Source organism: Lygodium microphyllum, chromosome 15 (assembly GCF_053477565.2).
Source record: "Lygodium microphyllum isolate KBCC chromosome 15, Lygodium_microphyllum_v1.1.10, whole genome shotgun sequence".
In the NCBI taxonomy this organism is placed as follows: domain Eukaryota; kingdom Viridiplantae; phylum Streptophyta; class Polypodiopsida; order Schizaeales; family Lygodiaceae; genus Lygodium; species Lygodium microphyllum.
In genome coordinates, this window is record NC_141149.1 from 146376368 (window position 1) to 146396418 (window position 20051).

The window sequence follows — 20051 nt, forward strand, 5'->3', positions numbered from 1 at the left end:
AATGCTAATTGAGGGAAGCGGGTGGATGGAACCCCTCGACAGGTTTGTCTTACGGCAGGGTGGTCCCACAGATTTGGGAGGCTTCTCATAAGGATTTATCGCCATTCGATCTTAAGTATTGTTAAGTTAGAACCCGATTCATGCCATTTTAGGGGATTGGAATGGGACTATGCTCTACGAGCAGAGAGGTTGAGCGGCACATTCCTCTCATTTTGTGTTCTCTTTGAACCAAGTGCGGTATGGATTTGCTTCAGATTGGGTATCTCTACATAAAGTAGGATGTCTAAAACCTGACGCTAGAATGCTGTTAGGAGACCTTGACCCTAGGAACCTAGATTTCACGTCGATCCTAGTGGGTTTGGCCGTGAACGTTCCATTACAAGGCGAACTTAGGAAACCCTATGCAGCAGACCCTGGAATATTCCCTGCGAGTAGGGGGCGGTGACGCTTAGATTCATTTCTCGATGGACCGCTAAAACGTGTTTGGATAACCGATAGACAGGCACGTTACAGTTGGTATCAGAGTAAAACTTTGTGATAATATTTGATTGATTTATGTATGGTTCGTAGACATATCTTAAATAGAATAACCTAAATGGTATGGCTCGATTATCAATAACATTTTGCACCCACGAATGCTGACATGCAAGTGAAGAAATTGCTTCTCAAACAAATTAAGGCACCCGAGTTTGACGGGGAAGGAATAGACATCGCAATAGAGGCGGAGATATGGATTGAGTTGATAGATGACTATTTCTTTGCTTTGGAAACTACTTCTACCAATCAAGCAATGATAGCCAAACTTAAGTTAGTTGGCCAAGCTCGATTATGGTGGAAGCAATGGTGCAAAGATCAAGGTATTTTTAAAGCCGCTATTACCTGAGCTTAGCTGAAAGATCTCGTACGTGGATGATACCTTCCACCAACCTACCAAACCTTAAAGATGAATGAATTCTTCAATCTTAAGAAGTTGGAATTAAGCTTGGAAGCCTACTATTCAAAGTTTGTAACCCTACTAAAATACGCATTGCCTATGGATATTACACAGCAAGTATCCAAGTTTTATCATCGCCTGAACACTCCTCTAAACCACCGTCTTGAAGCAATGCACCCAACAGACTTGCAAGATACATTACTTCAAGTGAAACCAATTGTCCAAGAACTTAATTCAAGAAATTGTGACAAAGATGATTCTTGAGATCAGGGCAAAAGATGCTACACATGTGGAGAGATAGGGCACATCCGTAGGAAATGTCCCTACTGTCAATGCTTCCATTGCAATGAGCTAGGGCACATCCAAGAACTTAATTCAAGAAATTGTGACAAAGATGATTCTTGAGATCAGGGCAAAAGATGCCACACATGTGGAGAGATAGGGCACATCCGTAGGAGATGTCCCTACTGTCAATGCTTCCATTGTAATGAGCTAGGGCATATCCAAGTAGACTGCCTTGACTTAAGTCTAGAACACATTGAGCCTCCAAAAAAACGAAGCTACATAGGTACAGTCTATGAATATATAGAGGAATCAGATGAAGACGAAGACTTAGAACCCACTACACCTTATCAAGATGGCTAAAAATCCTAGAAGTTTTGTCGACATGAAATACAACTTGTATTGGAATAAACTTTACTCTTGTAACTACAGTTAATCTGAGTAATATGAGTTGTATCTATTTTGAGCCTAGAATATGCAAATGATTAGAGATACTCTAGCCAGGAATGACAGTTATAACTTGCAATGAATTTTTCTTAAGTGTTCTTCTTGACTAAAATAGATTGGATCTTGCCAAAATGTCAAAGTTTGGGAGTATTCTTTAATACTACAAGAAAAGCCAATTGACGATGGACCTCAGTCCAAGTCTAACAAGAAAGAAATTCAGAAACAAAGTTTCTGCAATAAAGGATCACTTCAGCCTACTGAAAGGATCCTAGGACAATTTGGTTTAAAGAAGAAAATCCTACCAAGGATGACCAGGAATCTTGTGACTCCAAGTGATAAAGCTTTGCATTGTTTCTATTGTAAAGAGCTAGGTCATTTAAAAAGGGAATGTCCAAAGCACCCTAAACACCGATGCTCTAAGTGCCATAGCAATGGGCACCACGTCCACTATCCCAACAAGACTCGAAGAGAACTCGAGCTTACAAGAAATGAAGTTGCACAAGCTTCATTGATCTAGAGTCCACAAGAAATTATCCGATACTTAGGATATACCTAGAAGATATTCATGAGATGTAACTACAATAAGCTTTTCTCTTATAACTCAGACTCGAATTAGATCTAATACAATAAGTTGTTATTTCAAATGACCACATGCTTATGAGTGATGAGAGTAGCGCAATAGACGCATGGTGGGTCCTAACCCATAGGCCTTAAGCCCCATTAATGCTTGTCTTCCCCAGTTCTTCCAAGATGAGGACATCTCGAGTTCTCTAAGGGGGAGTATTCAAAATTCTTAATTCCTTTCCTCCCTGCCGTTGCCGACAGGTGGTGAGGGGGAAGAATCCAACATGGACGAAGAGAAGATCGAAGATAGTGATGATGATTGCAAGGAGGGAAGGAAGTTAAAGACGGTGGGAGATGGTGACATGGAGGAGGCCGAGGTGACAGCGTGGACGATGACAATGATGTCAATGGAGGGGAGACCACGGGCCTACCACCCCTCCTTAACCTCCTCAACAAGTTCACCAGGTGAGCTGCCATGCAACAAATAGCAGCCCCACCCTGGCCAGCCACGTGGAGGAGAGGGCCTCCATCACACCCCCCATATTACCCCCCCTTCCACTATAAAAACCCCCCTAATCATAATAAGGGGGAGAAGGAGCTTAGTGGCCTGAACGGAGAGAGTGAGAGAGGAGAAGAAGAGAGGGGGAGAGAGAGGGGAGAAGAAGAAGAAGAAGAAGAGGAGGAGAGAAGGAAAGAAGGAGAAGAAGAAGAGAAGGAGAAGAAGAAGAAGAGAGAGAGTGAGGAGAAGACAGAGAGAGAGAGAGAAGAAGAAGAAGGAGAACAATAGGGAGAGAGAGAGAAGGAGAAAATGAGGAGAAGAAGAGAAGAGAGAGAGAGAGAGAGAGAGAGAGAGAGAGAGAGAGAGAGAGAGCCCATTTTTCTTCCCCTATTAGGAGAGTGGGCACCCTTTTTTTCCCTTTTTTCTTTGCCACAAATCACTATAACTTTTTCTACAAGATTATTGCCTACTTGCAAGCCTAATTCTTCCCCCCCAAATAAGCACTGCTGATCGAGCACAAGGTGTGAAAGTCTTGTGTGAGTCACAGCTAAGGGAACAAGGTTTGAGAATGGCCCCCGAGCAGAGATTCATGTGCTCAAATGGCAATCCCTCAACGAGCAACGGAGCCTTGAGCGAGGACATCACTGCCAATCCAATTGTGATACCAGTCGTAAGTGATGTATTTCCAAATTAGTAGAAGCTTGTTTTGATTCCTACATGAAGTACATTAGTGGAGCCCCAAGAGAAACACCAAGGAAAAGGGGTTCTACTACAAGAAAATCTATATTGTAACATCAATAAGCTTTTGCAAGGAAAATAACAAATCTTCACGCAACATCATAGTAGATATCTCCCACAGATTTGATAGAATTAACCATAATCTTCAACATCTTCACAGAATCCATCATAACAAACAAGAACACAAAGGAAAACACCGCTTTTGATTGGAAATCAATCACATAGTATTCAGCTTCATTGTCTTCATAGTTCTTTTTCTCAATCTCTCATAGTAGATACATTGTTTTTAGGCATAGAATTGAGTTTCTCTTACTTCTCTCTCTCACATACTCTTGCTCTCTCAATAATACATCATAGCCTCACTACAATACTCAGGAATGACACTTAATAATCATTCTTAGGTCATGGATGCTCCTCCAAAGAGGTATGGGAGGTATGAATTCTTCATAGCTCACTACTATCACTGTCACTCTAGTTTTCTCTTCAGCCTTTAGCAGTTGCTTCTTCCATTTGTTTTAGCTCTTTTAAACTTAGATTTATCCTTTCCAAAAGTTAGAAAAATTTTCCAAAGTCACACATACATTTTACAAAACACTTAAAGAAGATTTATAGAACAGGAACAGAATAGAGACAGAGGCTCTACAGAAGGTCTACAGAGGGTTACAGAAGGTCATCAGAGAACAGTAGATCCTCATAACTCATACTAAAACCATTCCAAACTATCAAAAACTATTCAATAAGCTTTCAAAAGACCTCAAACTTCATCAATCATCAATCCATGCTTCATATAGAAGAAAATTAGAACAAAATAGAAGCTAAACAAAAGGTACCAGAACCAATGAGAACCTCAACAGAATCTACCAGAATATCACAAAGCTTTATATTTCTACTAAGAATCATCATGAGCTTCGAAAACATAATGAATATAATCTAAAACACTCTCAAACACTTTCAAAAATAACCAAACATCACTCGAAACCCATCAAAATCAACCATTGAAGCCTAAAAAACAACAAAAATCAGTCAAAAATTCAGTCTTTTTTCACTCTCAACTTATCCTCACGCTTAAAAAGGAAGCATCCTCACGACCTAAGGAAAAGAAAAATGTAAGTTCAGCAAAGAGCTCAATTCGATCTTCTTTAGTATCTTCAATAATCACCCAAGCACGACTCCAACTCATCATATGTATCTAAGAAAGAATACTACTAAAGGAAAACATAGTTATGCATTAACACATCTTATAAATAATAGAAAGTCATAAAAAATTCGTAAATGATATAAGAGGTTCCTCAACTTTGCATCATAGGCTTGCCATCCACCATCACCATTAGTGTCAATAGTCGAAAAGAAAGTTCTCGAATAAATTATTCAACTAGCACGAACTCATTACATACAAATTAATACATCACAAACACAAAACAACCATTTGAATGGTACCTCCATATATATATATATATAATCAAGAAGCATAGAATATACATTCAGGGGTATCAGTGAAGATGATCCCTCTTGAAAGCTTGATGATTACGAAAGCGATCCATGAATAAAGACTCATCTACAAAAGATTTTGGAGGATTCTGAAAGAATTGAAGGCAGCACATCTGTTCTAGCAAAACAAGATATATGCTAGGTAAACAAAGGGCATGAAAATATAGGACATCCAATTGTTGGGAATCAATGTTCACATTGACATTCATACAAAGCTTGGGAATGGCCTTTTGATCATTATGGGAATGCCTATTATCCATTTTGATTCATTTTGGTACGCTTGACTAGCAGTTGTCTAGTCCCTTGGAATTGATGGCTAATTAATATGTAGTCCCCTGATAGAATTAGTTGAGCTCTATTCTTTTCTATCTGCTGATCAAATCCTTCATACCCACTAACCAACTGAGGGGGTTGAGAAATAGAAGTGGTAGGAGATGGAAGAGGAATGACTAAAAGATGATAAAGAGATGGATAGAAAAAATCATAAAATAAGGAATAAGCTAAAAAAGGATTAGTTAAAAATTTAGGCGAATCAATTAGGAAAGGTGTTAATTGATAAGTAAGAAAAGTATAAGGTATATGGATAGATGGAGAAGGACAAGGTGGAGAAGGGGAAAAGACTCGATCTTCGATGAAAGAATAATAGGTAAAGATTGGAATTTGAGAAAAACCCTGAGGTTGGAAAAGGAGAGGTAAGATGGTTGCTAAGTTGGATTGATAAAGGAAAAAATAAGCATCATAACGATGGGCCATTTGTTGATAATACAATAAGCTAGGAATAGAGGGACCTAAAATAGATCGTCGATGGTAGGCGTCAAAGAAGGATGAATCAAATTGATAGTTCTTGGAAAGATAAGCTAAAAGATCCATCCTCATTTGCTTAGTATTCTGCACATGAGTAGAGGCTGTATTCTGTTGTTGGTTCAGGACTACATAATCAATCATTGAATACCATAAAGTGTCAGGACAAGCAGCCACTTTAGAAGAATATCACTGGAACATTTCATCTATCCTCAACTCCAAATGGTTTACATATAAGGCAGCTTGTAAAACCACATTCCCTACATACCAAGCTAGATCTATATCATTTGAAATTAATAGATCACCTCATAGATACATATAAGATAGCAACATGGTATCCATCGTCATAGAATCTTCAAAGACCATATGTACAACTTTTGTTAGCAAATCAGAGGACCAAGCTCCACTTCAACCATCCTTTGGAAGAGGTAGATCCATCATTGAGAGCTTAATATAGAAGGCCAACTTTTGCAGCTGATAGTGGACAAAAAAGGAATGGTCAAGAGGAATATACTCCTGAAATTGCTAAAATGTAGACCATAATAAATCCATCCTGGACTTTAATCTTTCCACTTTAGCTTGAAACAACGGACATAATGTGGCCTATCTTTAGAGAACTGCCAAGTCCTGTTGAGATATGAAGGAATCATAGGGACACTAGGACTTGGAGGGATGGACCGTGACTGCGCCAGTTGGTCCTTCAACTGTTTAATCTGGGAAGCTTGGGATTCCATTGCATTGTGAGCAGTTTGCAAAGCTGACAGTTTTGTATCTAGAAGAGCCTTAAACTCTTGAGTTTCTTTGGACATTTTCTCTTTCTCTTCCAAAACTCTAGTGACCTTTGACTGAGATTATGCTAACTGAGTTTTCAAAGAAGATATTTCTTCTCTCTGGGTCTCAATCATTTGTATCTGCTGCTCCATCTACTTAAGCAAATCGAAAAGAGTGTCTTTAGTAGAGGCTAGCTCTGTGGTTGCCTTATGCATCTAGTCTTTGGATTGCATCAATTCTTCATAGAAAGAAGCATATAACTGTTGAACACAAGCTGTAATTGAGAGTTCAACAGAACTCTGGATGTCGTTACAAAGAAAAGGAATGACATCCCCTATCACTAAGTTGTTCAGCGAAGGAATTGATATATCCAAAGAACCCTCTCGATGTGCTCTGAATAAGTTGTTGCATGTGAGATAGGCAGGGAAGTCACTTCCAGAGGTAGCAGGAACTAACACTAAAGGAATGACTGGTGGAATTGTCTCTGCTACACGCTTCAAGAACTTCCGCTGAATGACCAACGGAGGAGGGGAGTCAGTATCCTCTATGTCTGAATCTTCTAAAGGTGGAGGGGGAGGGACTGGATTAGATGGAGGAGAAGGTTAAACGCCCTTCTTAAGGCCTGCATATGCCAAGAAAGCATATAAATATGAACCATAGGTTACATTGGTAACATTCCCTCTAGTCACCTTGACAAAATGCTGGTCCATCTTCATAAGAAGGTAAGTACTCCAGTCAATGGCAACCCCTTTTAAAACCATCCTGGAGGCTGTGAAGAGCTCTTAGACAAATAGTGAGATGGTGTCTTGGCAGGCATGAACATATCCTAGAGAAATTGGTAGACTAGCTTTCAGAGAGAATCAGTGATCATTGAGAAAGACACTCGTGAAGTGTTAATCACCTTCTTAACATCGAGGGCCTCTTTAGTATGCTTCTGTAACAGCTTGAGGATCTCTTCATTTGAGAATAACTGTCTGGCTGTGACAAAGGGTTCTCCTTTGCAGGGAAGAGACAAAGCCTTTCCTAACCCTCTAGGTGTCATGACTATGGAAGTACCATGAACCAAGCCCGATTTCTTACTGTATGCCATAAGAAACTCATCACAAAGGGCTGGATCGTCTAGAATCAGAGGGAGTGGAGCAGCCACAAAAGATGCAAGGCCAGATTCCGCAATAGGCTCAAAAGTCAATAGGAAAGAATAATCCCTATTGACTAATGAGACATACTGAACAGGAGGAGGAGCTTCAGACGCCATTCAGATGGAATGTACACACACAAATAATCACAGTGAATGCTTACAAAACAACAAAATATCTATAAAAAAGAAATCAACCAAAATAAGCATACACAGACGTGACTAACCGACTGACCACCCCAAACAATCCACATCCTAGAATAAATTCGACATGACCCCTACACATATGCGACCGAAAGCTTCATGCTATGTAACAAACATGCACCCAAGACCTCGTATCACGCAAAAAAAAACTTACAGACCGTACCTATAATCGTATCATACAATCAAACCATAATACCTCAATAACCTTCTCAAGATATAACCAGAACTTCAATAAGCAATAACAACTTGAAAGATTGCACGTATCCATCCTACGAAACATATTTATTGAAAAGGAGAAAAAGTGTAGTGAGGGAAATGATTTTAGTGAGGGGTTCATTTTAATAAATTATTAACAAACGGGTGAAATTTTATTAGATTGTAAACCTTAATAAGAAAACGGCGGTTCATTTTTAAATTGTTAGTTACAATTTATTAATGTGAAACGGTACTTTTAGCGAATCCCAGACTTCGATACCCAGACTTAGGTCTCTAAATGCATATTCATTGATTAAAAATTAAGTGTGTATTTAGCACTTTTTGTATAGTGCATGCATTGTGACGACGGTTTTATTTTAATTAAACTTAGATGTGTCTGCAGCGCACGAAGCACGTGTTAAGTGAATGGTGGATTTATTTTAATTTATTAGAAAAATGTGTGTTTGATGTGAGCGCACGTGCCATGGTGATGTTGAGGATTCATTTTAAAAATTAATAGTGAATTTTAGGGTAGAGAAAAATAAAAAATAGAAAGAAAAAAAGAAAAGTACTTGGAAGTGGGTATGTATGTATGCAATGAAATGGAATGTGCATGTCTCAATCCCAAGATGCAAGTCATCAGTCCAAAAAGGAAAAAACCACGAACTGAAAATGATGTGACACGTTAAGGCAAGGTTAGTGGAGGTATATTCATTTGATCTGCGCGATTTATTTTGTTTTTATTTTTATTGATTGTGTTGTTAGATTTTTAAAAAAAAATATTTTAAAAGTGATATCCAATGTTTATTTATTTTTTTTAAAAAATATGATTAAAATGGGATAAATGGAACACATGAATATGTTGTAAATTTTTCTGGTGAGGTTTCAACAGTCCACCATGAGTGAAAACTAGACCATCAAGTTTTAACAATGTTTTTGGATTTATCCAGTATTTTTTAGCTTATTTTTTTAATTGAAAATGATTTTTCCATGAATTTAGGTATTGATTTTAGCATTTTTGACTTAAAATAATAGTTGGACCATTTGGCAAAGCATTTTTAGCATATGAAATATTTTAGAAATATTCACATGAATTGGTGAAAATTTTTGAATTTTTTTTAAATTATTTCTTATTCTTATTGATTTTTAATGAATTTTGTGTAATTTTCAATGGATTTTGAAGGATTTTTAATATTTGTAATTTGTCTGCAATTGATTTTTTGCATTTGAACCAAGAAAATAAACAAAAAATTTCCCAATTTGGTAAAGGATTTTTCAACTATTTTCCTATTTTAATTAGATTTTTATGATTTTTAAGGGATTTTTAAGATTTTAGGTGTTTTCTCGGGTTTTTAATCGAGTTTTGAAATTAAAAATAAGTATCCGGGGCTACGTGTGAACAGCTGCGCGAAAACGACTAAGCACACACCACCGCATGGACAAGTCAATACACTCGTCCTCGTGTGTGAACGCTCACAAGCAGCTCACGAACACACCATCATGCCTCTGCGCTCGCACGTGATAACCCCGAGTTTCACATGTAGGGCCCGTGAACGGAGCGGGGTGGAAACGGGGGCTATGAGGCCACTAGGGGAGAAGGTGGGTTGAAAAGGGAGGATAGGAAGGGGGGCTTAGAAGAGGGGTAGGAACAAGGGTTTAGAAGGGGGGTAGGAGGGGGGGCTTAGAAGGGGGGTAGGAACAGGGGTTTAGAAGGGGGGGGGGTAGGAACAGGGGTTTAGAAGGGGGGGTAGGAGGGCCAAATTTAGGGGAGCTCAATGTTGGGGGGATGGCCAAATTTGGGGGGGAGGGGGTCAATGTTAAGGGGGGGTCAATTTTACGAGTGGGGAGGGCAAATATGGGAGGTGGGGAGGGTCAAATGGCATGCGGGGGGCGGGGAGGGGGGGGGGGGGGGGGGGGGAGGAAATGGTGGCGGGGGGCAATAATGACGAGGCCGCTAGGGGAGGTGGCAAAGGAGGGCGCAGAGGTTGCGGGCGAGGGAGTGGGGGAGGAGGCGCAGAGGTCGCGGGTCTAGAGGGAGAGAAGGGAGTGGAGGAGACGAGGAGGAGGGAGTGAAGGGAGAGCAGGGCGGTGGGGAGGAAGGCGAGTAGGAGGTGGAGGTGAAAGACGAAGAGAAAGAAGAAGAAAAAGAAGAAGAGGAGAAAGAAAGAAGAAGAGAAAGAGTAGGAGGATAGCGGTTGGCCGCAGGGCCAATCTTTTTTTTTTTTTTTTGTGATTGTTTTTGTTTTTTCTGTTTTTTGTTTAAAGGGTTGTGTTAAGGTTGTTAAGGTGGGGAGGGGTGTGTGGGGTTTGATGTTTTTTTTCTATTTATTTATTTTTTTACTTAGGTTTTCGTTTTCGTTTATTCGTTGGTTTTTATTTGTGTTTGTTTTTGTTTGGTTTTTTTTTGTGTTTTTTTTTTGTTGTGTTGTTTGTGTTGGGTTTTTTGTTTATTGTTTTATTTATTGTTGTTCTTTTTTTGTGTTTTTTTTTGTTTAGTTTGTGTTGAATGATGTTTTGTGTATTGTGAGGATTGGGTGGGTGGGTGGGGATTTTTTTTTGGTTTTTGTTTTTCTTTTATTTATTTTTTAAAAGGAAAAGGAAAATAAAAGAAAAGCCCGAAAAAAGGGAGTGCGCCCACGTCTCGTGCATATGCAGGGGGGGGGGGGGGGGATTTTGCAGTGACGGGATTGAAGATGGCCGGGACATTGGGACGGAAGGGCGCAAAGACAACGGGGTGTCTCGAGGCTCGTAAATTCAAAAATGTGCACGTTCACGCGCGAGGCAAAGCATGCGGGAACACAACAAAACAAAGAAAATTTAATAACGCACAAACCGTTCACTGGAATGCAATGCCATAAAAAAGAAAAGTGGGCCGGAAGGCAAGGGGGAGACTACGGAAAACTATAACGGTGTGTCCGAGATCAAATCAGGGCGTTCCCATGGGGCAAAAAGTAGGCCCAAAAACCCATATGACAATTAATATCAAAGAATCCATTCGCCAAAATGAAATACATAAAAAAGGAAAATTGTGAGAAAAGTTATACCGGACAGGCCTATCATGTTAGAACACAGTTTCGACGGAGATAAGACCCGTTCACATGAAAAAAACCCAAAAATCATATCCAAAATGAGATTCAGAAATTAATAGCGAACGATCCGTGCACCAGAAGGGAGGGTGGGAAAAATAAAAAATGTTAGGACATATGGAATCTTCAGGGCTGTCACATCACATTGCAGTTCGGATGGGGTTAGGAGGTGTTCACATGGAAAAAATAATAAAAGAGAGCTTGATAACAAAAAACAAAAAAAAAACAAAAAATCAAGAGGTCGAAACAGGGCGGAGGAAAAAGGAGAATTGGGCAGAAAGGGTGGCCAGACAAGTTAATCTAGTCAAAATTGAATTCGAAGGAGAAAACATACATGAAAAAGGCACAAAACCACACAAAAATTAATTATGGATAAACTGTACATCAAAATGACAGGTGATTAAAAGAAAAAATATCCAAGGAAAAGCATAAGACAAGGCTGGTATATTAGATCACTATTCTAAAGCGATAAGGGCACGTTCGCATGAAAATACATCCAATTAGGTAGGAACAACTTCAAAAATTAATAATGCAAAAATGGTAAACCGAAACAGGGGGATATAAAAAGGAAAAGTGTGGCATTTGAAGGAACAAACTGGGCTATAAGGTTGGATTAAGAGTTTGGTGAATGTAGGGGATGCTCACATAGAAAATGAAAAATTTGCGTAATAAAATCAACCACAAGGGAAACGGCCTCGACGATAGGGGGTATGAGGGTGGGTGGGTAAGAAAGGGACCCCACCAGTACAAAACTAGTACGGGGTAGACACACATGATTGGGCAATGACATATGTAGGGGGTATGCACATAAGACGCGTAGGGACGTGTCCCCATACTTAAGACCTTACCGGTTAGAGTAGATTGATCGACACGGCCACAGACTTGTCAATTGACTGGACGCTGGCATCCCCACACTTAAGCTATAACATACACTTGCAAACAGAAAAGTAGGGTTAGAAACACTTGGCCCATTTTATAGATGGTTAAAGGGAACCGCCGTTGTTGATGTAGAAAGATTGAAGCTGTCGTCGGACGGCAAAAGGGACCAGGGCACGCCACGGAACACGTCCAGCATGGCAGGGACCATGCAACAACACTCAGGGAGGTAGTTTTGTCAATAAAGTCCGTCAATTCAAGTGTCGATGACAAAGAATAGAACTCTTAGCTCACGGGTACTCAAGAGAATGATAGAACAGTCGCTCACCCCATGACGTACATCGCTCAATGATTAAGTATGAAATCCCATAACTCACGACCGGTTTAGAGTTGAACAAGGGAAAAGTGATTGGGAGGGAGTATGCCAGTGTGCAGAATTGATAGTGTATTTGTGTGTTCCACCCATCTGGCATAGGTCTAAGGAGGAAGGCCAAGGAGCCTTGTAGTGCAGTGCACAGAACAGGATGACGTGTCTTGTGCTGATAGCAGAAACCCGTCCCGTGTATGCATAGGGAAACGAAAACTTATCTGACTCCAACTGTCGTAACGTCCCTCAATCTTACCTCTCGGAATTGATTGAGGAGAAACACCAATCACACTTGACCCACTCTCTGTCTCACACTCTATTGAAAGATACAGAGGGCAGTCTATTCCTAAAACCCATTGATGTAATCCTCACATTCACTTGTGTAAAGGTTGTATGCCTTGTGTGCATTTGATGGTGCAACTGTGCATCCCACCTTGTGTCGATATACGGTGCGAGAAGGAAGGCCAAGGAGCGTTGTGGTGCAGTGCACAGGAACAAATCGTGCATTGTGCATTGAGAGGCCTAACCCATGCGTGCAACACTCCATTCACACATCTTGCCTCTCATTTGATTTGAAAGAAAAGACTTGTCACTCACATCACCCTTTGTCTCACACTCTTTTGACAGATACAAAGGGCAACCCATACTCACGTCCCCATCCTATTAGGATGAAAGCTCGCTTCACTCAAGGGGTTGATGATAAAGATCGCGTTGGCTGTTGTTGTCACCAGAGTGTTGAAGATGATATGTACGCAGGGAGATAGCTGGCATTTCTGGTACTTCAATGATTTGTATGAAAGGTCATGGAGCCCCAAGAGGAACACCAAGGAAAAGGGAATTCTCTTGCAAGAAAATCTATCTTGTAACATCAACAAGCTTGTTTATTATGTTTTATATGATCACAATGAAGAAAAGAACACCATGCACAACAAATCTTCATGCAGCATCATGTAGGCCTCCCACAGATTTGATAGAATCAACCATATTCTTCAATATCTTCACAAAATCCATCAATGTAACAAAGAAAGCAAAGAAATAAACCATCTTTGAATGGAAATACATCACATAATATTCATCTTCAATATCTTCATAGTCTTCTATCTCAATCTCTCACATACAATCACTCTGTTTTTATAGAATTGACTATCTCTGACTCTCTCTCTCTCTCTCCATCAATAATACATCATATCCTCACTATAATCTCTCAAAATCATTCTCAATAATCCTTCTTAGGTCGTGGATACCCCTCCCAAGAGGTATGTCTGATATGAAGAGTCACCAGAGCCACTACAGTGTCCTTTCATAGCTCACTACTGTCACTTCACTTCAGTCTTCACTTGAGTCTTCAGCAGCTACTTCTTTCACTTCTTTCAGCTCCTTTGCACTTGTATTCACCTCTTTCCAAGGCTAGAAAACTTTCCCAAGCTACACATACATTCTACAGAACACATACAGAAGCATACAGAACAGTCTATAGAACAGTACCAGAACAGCTACAGTACAGAACAGAGACAGAAGCTCTACAGAAGACCTACAGAAGGTTACAGAAGGTCATCAAAACCTCATAACTCATACTCAAACCATTTCAAACTCTCAAAAACCATTCAATAAGCTTTCACAAGATCTCAATCTTCATCAATCAATACTCCATCCCTCCTTACAGAAGACAATCAGAACAAAATAGAAACTATACATAAGGTATACAGAACCAATCAGAACCTATCAGAACATCACAGAACTACTGATAAATATCATAAACTTCCAAAACACAATCAATATCATCCAAAACACTCTCAAACCACTTCCAAACCAATCAACCATTCAACTCTCAAAAACAACAAAAAGCAGCAAAAAAACAAGTCATTTCAACACTCAACAGTTATTGTGTATTCTTCTTTTTGAGGTTCCAGCTATTAGGAATACACAGCTTATGTTGATAGTATAAGAGCTCTTTTGAGACTATAAAACCCAACTAATCAATTGTTCTCCTTTGTGCTTAGTCTTCTTGGCAAAGAGTTTGCTTGCACAGAGAATCTCCAAGACAATCCGAGATGTTCTAGATGATCTTCCTCTTTTTTGGAATAGGTTAGAATATGATCAAAGAAGGCGAAGGAAAATTCATCAAGATAAGAGCACCCTAGGCTGAGTTGCTAGGATGTATGAATCCCTAGTCCAATAGTTGCTTCAATTGTTCCTTTAATATGATTCCTTTGGGAATAAACATCTTGTACAGTCTTTTTGCGATTTGTTCTTTCCCAAGTGTAAGCTTAATTTTATGGTCCACTTCTCATTTAGGTGGCAACTCAATTAACCCTTCAGGGAGGACATCAACATATTCACTTAACCATGAAGATTCTACCTCATCCTTAATGTTCAATGAATATATAATTGGTTTAGGCAATTGTCACTGCTTTAGGCTATGACCAAAAAACTTTCCAATTTCTAGCATCAAACAAAGGCACTTTTTGAGTATGCTTTAAAATAAGAGATGCAGGGTAAGAATGATGGAATTGCATCATCTTGCTATAAAAAATTTATCACTACTTCATATAGAAAATTCAAAATTCTGCCATCAAACGATGTCATTTTTGCTGGTGCTTTAATCGAGAGATACAGAGAAGCAATAGCCGAGTATACACACAAAAAACCCTTCGAAATATATGTGGCAAATCATTTTTTGTCCATTTAAAAGAATTATTTTTCGCAAAGCTTCACATCAGAGGTTTAGGATGACAATAGGAGGATCACCAAAGTGTTGTAGCCCCTTAATAGGACTGCAGTGTCTCATATGGGAACTGCATTTCACTGCTCTAGACAGTGTGGAGAACACCTAATACCGCATCAAACAACTTATAGGAAACTCAGAAAATAATGACATAGAGACATGGAAATGCATATTATAGCACTAATAATCAACAAATCAAAAACATAGATAAGAGAATATGTTGAAAATAGATAGAAACATAGGGAATAATTGTGCCAATTGTCAAATCTCATATATCATAATGAAAATCCATCATACAATAGGTTGTGAGTATCAAGAATGATAAGAAATGGGATGGACACCATAAATACCTCAAGTCATGCTTGAAAATTGCCTACATAACTAAAATTCATGAGGTATACAACTTTATGAGACATCTAAAGTTTGCTTCACATGTAGAACTACTATGACTAAGGTTCTAGCCATGCTAAGGGCAAACATACATCTTGAAAGTATTTTTTATGTTTGATTTATGTAATGAGTTTGATGATCATGAATGGCATGATGATCATGAAGGCAAGAAAGTCAAGTCTTGTTCAAGTGTTAAGCATGTTGGAAGTTTGCTTATAGCAATTAAAAAGCTCAACAAAAGATATGTTTTGGATTTTGATTCTTATTCAAGTTCAAGTGATGATAATTATGATTGGTGCTATTTATGCATGGTCTTGCAAAAGATTGAGGTAAAAGAGCAAGAGACGATAAAATCCAAAGAAACAAGAATCCTCGAGTACCCCAAACCCAATAGAGCAACTTGCCAATGGAAGAGTGGATCATTACACACTTTACATCAATAGTCTCAAGGTGATTTTCATATTTTGGTATTTTGAAAACTGTCATAATCAATCTCCAATCAACTTTAATCAAGAAGAAAACAAGCTAAAAGTTATGAACAATGAAGACGATCGGATTGGTGATCAAGAAGATGAGTTATGTATTTAAGAAGATGATGTTATTATGGATTATAAGTTTGAGGATTATTATTAGTTTAATGAGAATATAATTTTGGATGATTTTCTTGGTTCTCTTATTGATGTTAAGAAAGATAATATAGCTATTAAGTTGGATTTCAATGAAGAAACTTTGCAAGAACTTGAAGAAGCACCACTACTCATAATGCAAAATGCACCATCTTTGGATGTATTTATTCAGAATACCCATGTTTCCAGCATGCAAGATAATATTTCAAGTTATTTCATTGCTCAATCTAAGGACCAAGTCAGTGTTTCGCTACAAGAATTGTGGAATTGCAAGATTGGCACTATAATTCATATGCAAGAAGAGTAGGATTACCATGTGGTGGACACTTCGTAGAAGAAGCAACAACCAGAAAGGCTCTACTTGCAGGATATTGGTGGCCTTGCTCCACAAGGATGCATATGACTACTGTAAGAGATGTGATGCTTGTCAGCGAATGGGGAAACCCACCAAAATAAGTCCCATGCCACTGCAACCTATTCTTCCCCTAAAGCCGTTCGAGAAGCGGGGGATTGATTTCGCGGGTCCCATTGATCCATCTACCAAAAGGAAGCAGAATAGATACATCCCGATATGTACAGATTATGTCACAAAGTGCTGTGAATCTAAAGCTCTGAAATCGGGACGATGATAACACCATAGCCCTGTTCATGTATGAGAATATTATCACTCGTTTTGGCAGTCCTCTCAAGCTGGTAAGTGACAGAGGTACTCATTTTCTTAATAAGATCATGGAAGAGTTGACAGAACTGTATAAAATCTGCCATCGCAAGCCCACTCCTTACTACCCTAGAGCCAACAGTGAAGTCGAAGTCACCAATCGCATCCTCTACTCGATCCTGACAAGGATGATTGCCGCACATCGTCATGATTGGGATGATCAACTTACAGAAGCCCTTTGGTCATACAGAACCTCCCACAAAGCAGCTACAGGACAGACACTTTTCCAGCTAGTGTATGGCACAGAAGCCATCTTCCCTATCAAACTAGAGTTACCCTCTCTTTGAGTGGCTACCAAAGAGCATTTGGGGGATGATGAGTCTCTGCAGCAATGCCGTCTCCTGCACTTGGAATGTTTAGACGAGACTCACAGGATGGCTCTGCAGTGCATGGAAACCACTCAAGCGCGACGTAAGGCCTATCATGATAGGTTTACACAAGGAGTTCAAAGAAGGTGATATTGTCTTGGCCTATGATTCACGATTTGGCAAGTTTTCTGGCAAGCTTCAACAACGGTGGATGGGCCCATACAAGGTACTTGATGTCAATCATAATGGCTATGTTCAGGTGCAAACCATTGATGCCTCTGATGATCCCTTTTTGATCAATGGCTATCGTCTGAAAAAGTACTTTCCTCCTTGGTGATCCTAACAATCACAGTCGACGCACCCTTTTCATTGTGGGCATTGCACTGTCCTTCTCCTTATGCTTCTGATAGCCGTTATGATCTTCCTCATGAGATTCTACTAACCCCTCCTAAACACCTCCCATTCTTACTCTGTTCTCCTCTCATCTGATCCAATAGTGGTAATGTGGATGGTTCTGCTACCTGGTATTCCTACCATTCTCTTTATTTTTATTTTTATTTTTTAAAACAAACAAACAAACCATTATGGGAGAAAATGAAGAAATTCCCTGTCATAGCAGGCATCGTTCCAAGAAAAGGTGAAAACACCCTTGGGTGGGAAGCTGACTGTGGAAAATGTGGTAACACCCTGTAATTCACGATAGCTGATTTATCAGCATAAGCTTTCCGCAAGCAATTTAAAGCCACCTCCCTTGGTGCACTGTCTTTGCAATATTAGTTCGTTTACTCTCCTTTTAATAGATGACCTGTTGAGTGTTGAAATGACTTGTTTTTTGGCTGATTTTTGTTGTTTTTGAGAGTTGAATGGTTGATTTTATGAGATGATTGATTGGTTTGGAAGTGGTTTGAGAGTGTTTTGGATGATATTGATTGTGTTTTGGAAGTTTATGATGTTTATCAGTGGTTCTGTGATGTTCTGATAGGTTCTGATTGGTTCTGTATACCTTTTGTATAGTTTCTATTTTGTTATGTTTTGTTCTGATTGTCTTCTGTAAGGAGGGATGGAGTATTGATTGATGAAGATTGAGATCTTGTGAAAGCTTATTGAATGGTTTTTGAGAGTTTGAAATGGTTTGAGTATGAGTTATGAGGTTTTAATGACCTTTTGTAACCTTCTGTAGGTCTTCTGTAGAGCTTCTGTCTCTGTTTTGTACTGTAGCTGTTCTGGTACTGTTCTGTAGACTGTTCTGTATGCTTCTGTATGTGTTCTATAGAATGTATGTGTAGCTTGGGAAAGTTTTCTAGCCTTGGAAAGAGGTGAATACAAGTGCAAAGGAGCTGAAAGAAGTGAAAGAAGTAGTTGTTAAAGACTCAAGTGAAGACTGAAGTGAAGTGACAGTAGTGAGCTATGAAAGGACACTGTAGTGGCTCTGGTGACTCTTCATATCAGACATACCTCTTGGGAGGGGTATCCACGACCTAAGAAGGATTATTGAGAGTGATTTTGAGAGATTATAGTGAGGATATGATGTATTATTGATGGAGAAAGAGAGAGAGAGTCAGAGATAGTCAATTCTACAAAAACAGAGTGATTGTATGTGAGAGATTGAGAGAGAAGACTATGAAGATATTGAAGATGAATATTATGTGATGTATTTCCATTCAAAGATGGTGTATTCCTTTGCTTTCTTTGTTACATTGATGGATTTTGTGAAGATATTGAAGAATATGGTTGATTCTATCAAATCTGTGGGAGACCTACATGATGCTGCATGAAGATTTGTTGTGCCTGGTGTTCTTTTCTTCATTGTGATCATATAAAACATAATAAACAAGCTTGTTGATGTTACAAGATAGATTTTCTTGCAAGAGAATTCCCTTTTCCTTGGTGTTCCTCTTGGGGCTCCATGTTTTTGGTGCGCAGCCGGGGAAACTTGCCATCAACAAGCACCAGAAGAGGCTGAAAATGAAGGAAATGGCATTGCTAAGAAGAGAAGAATTCAATGGATGTTTGTACAGTTCCTTCTTCCACTGAAGAGTTGGAATTTCTTATAATCAAAGCCACTTTCCACAAGAAGTTCATCCCACAATGGCGGAAACACTTCACCATCATGATGCGTGCTCTATGTGGTGGATAGTTTCCTCTTCTTGTTGAAGTAGCAGAAACTTGCATCTTGGTGGCAAACTGTTTGGGAACAAACTGAAGAGCAGAAACAGAGAGAATGACCATACATGGAAGATTTGGCATTCATTGAGAAGTTTCCAGACATCATCAAGTGGGAGATTGTGAAGAAGCTTCAGGAGTCTTGGTCTGTGGAGGTTCACAAAGACAATAAGAAAAAGAGTTGGAATTTGTTCATGGATGCTCAAAAGCAAGATACATGGGATGCTTGGTGTACTGATAATCTTCTGTTTGTTCAATTAGCAACCCATTGGAAGTTGGTAGACAGAGTGCTCTTTACAACATACACTGTTGAAACCATCAGAAGCTAGCATTACTATGATGATGGCACCACCACAATGCTCAGACGTATGCATTTTGACACCTTCAGAACTGAATACCTTCCTCTGTGTAGTGGCATGAAAGCAGAATTCAGAGACATTGAAAAGGAAGAAGTAGAAGAAATGTTGGCAAGAGAGTCCTCCAGAGACTGAAGCCTTCTGTTACCCCTCTGTGGAGCACTAACAACATAGTGGAACCAGCCCCCTGATGAATGACGCAATAAAGAGGCAAGCGTTAGAACGAGTCCAGAGGTACGTGAGAAGAGAGAAAGCAAAAATCAGAGCCGAGAACGAGCTCGCTACAGAAGCCGCCTTTGACGCCCTTGCAAAACTATTTACAGAAGTCCCAATGGCACATCAAGCCCTTCCTCCTCCTGCTGGAGGTCCACCTCCAAG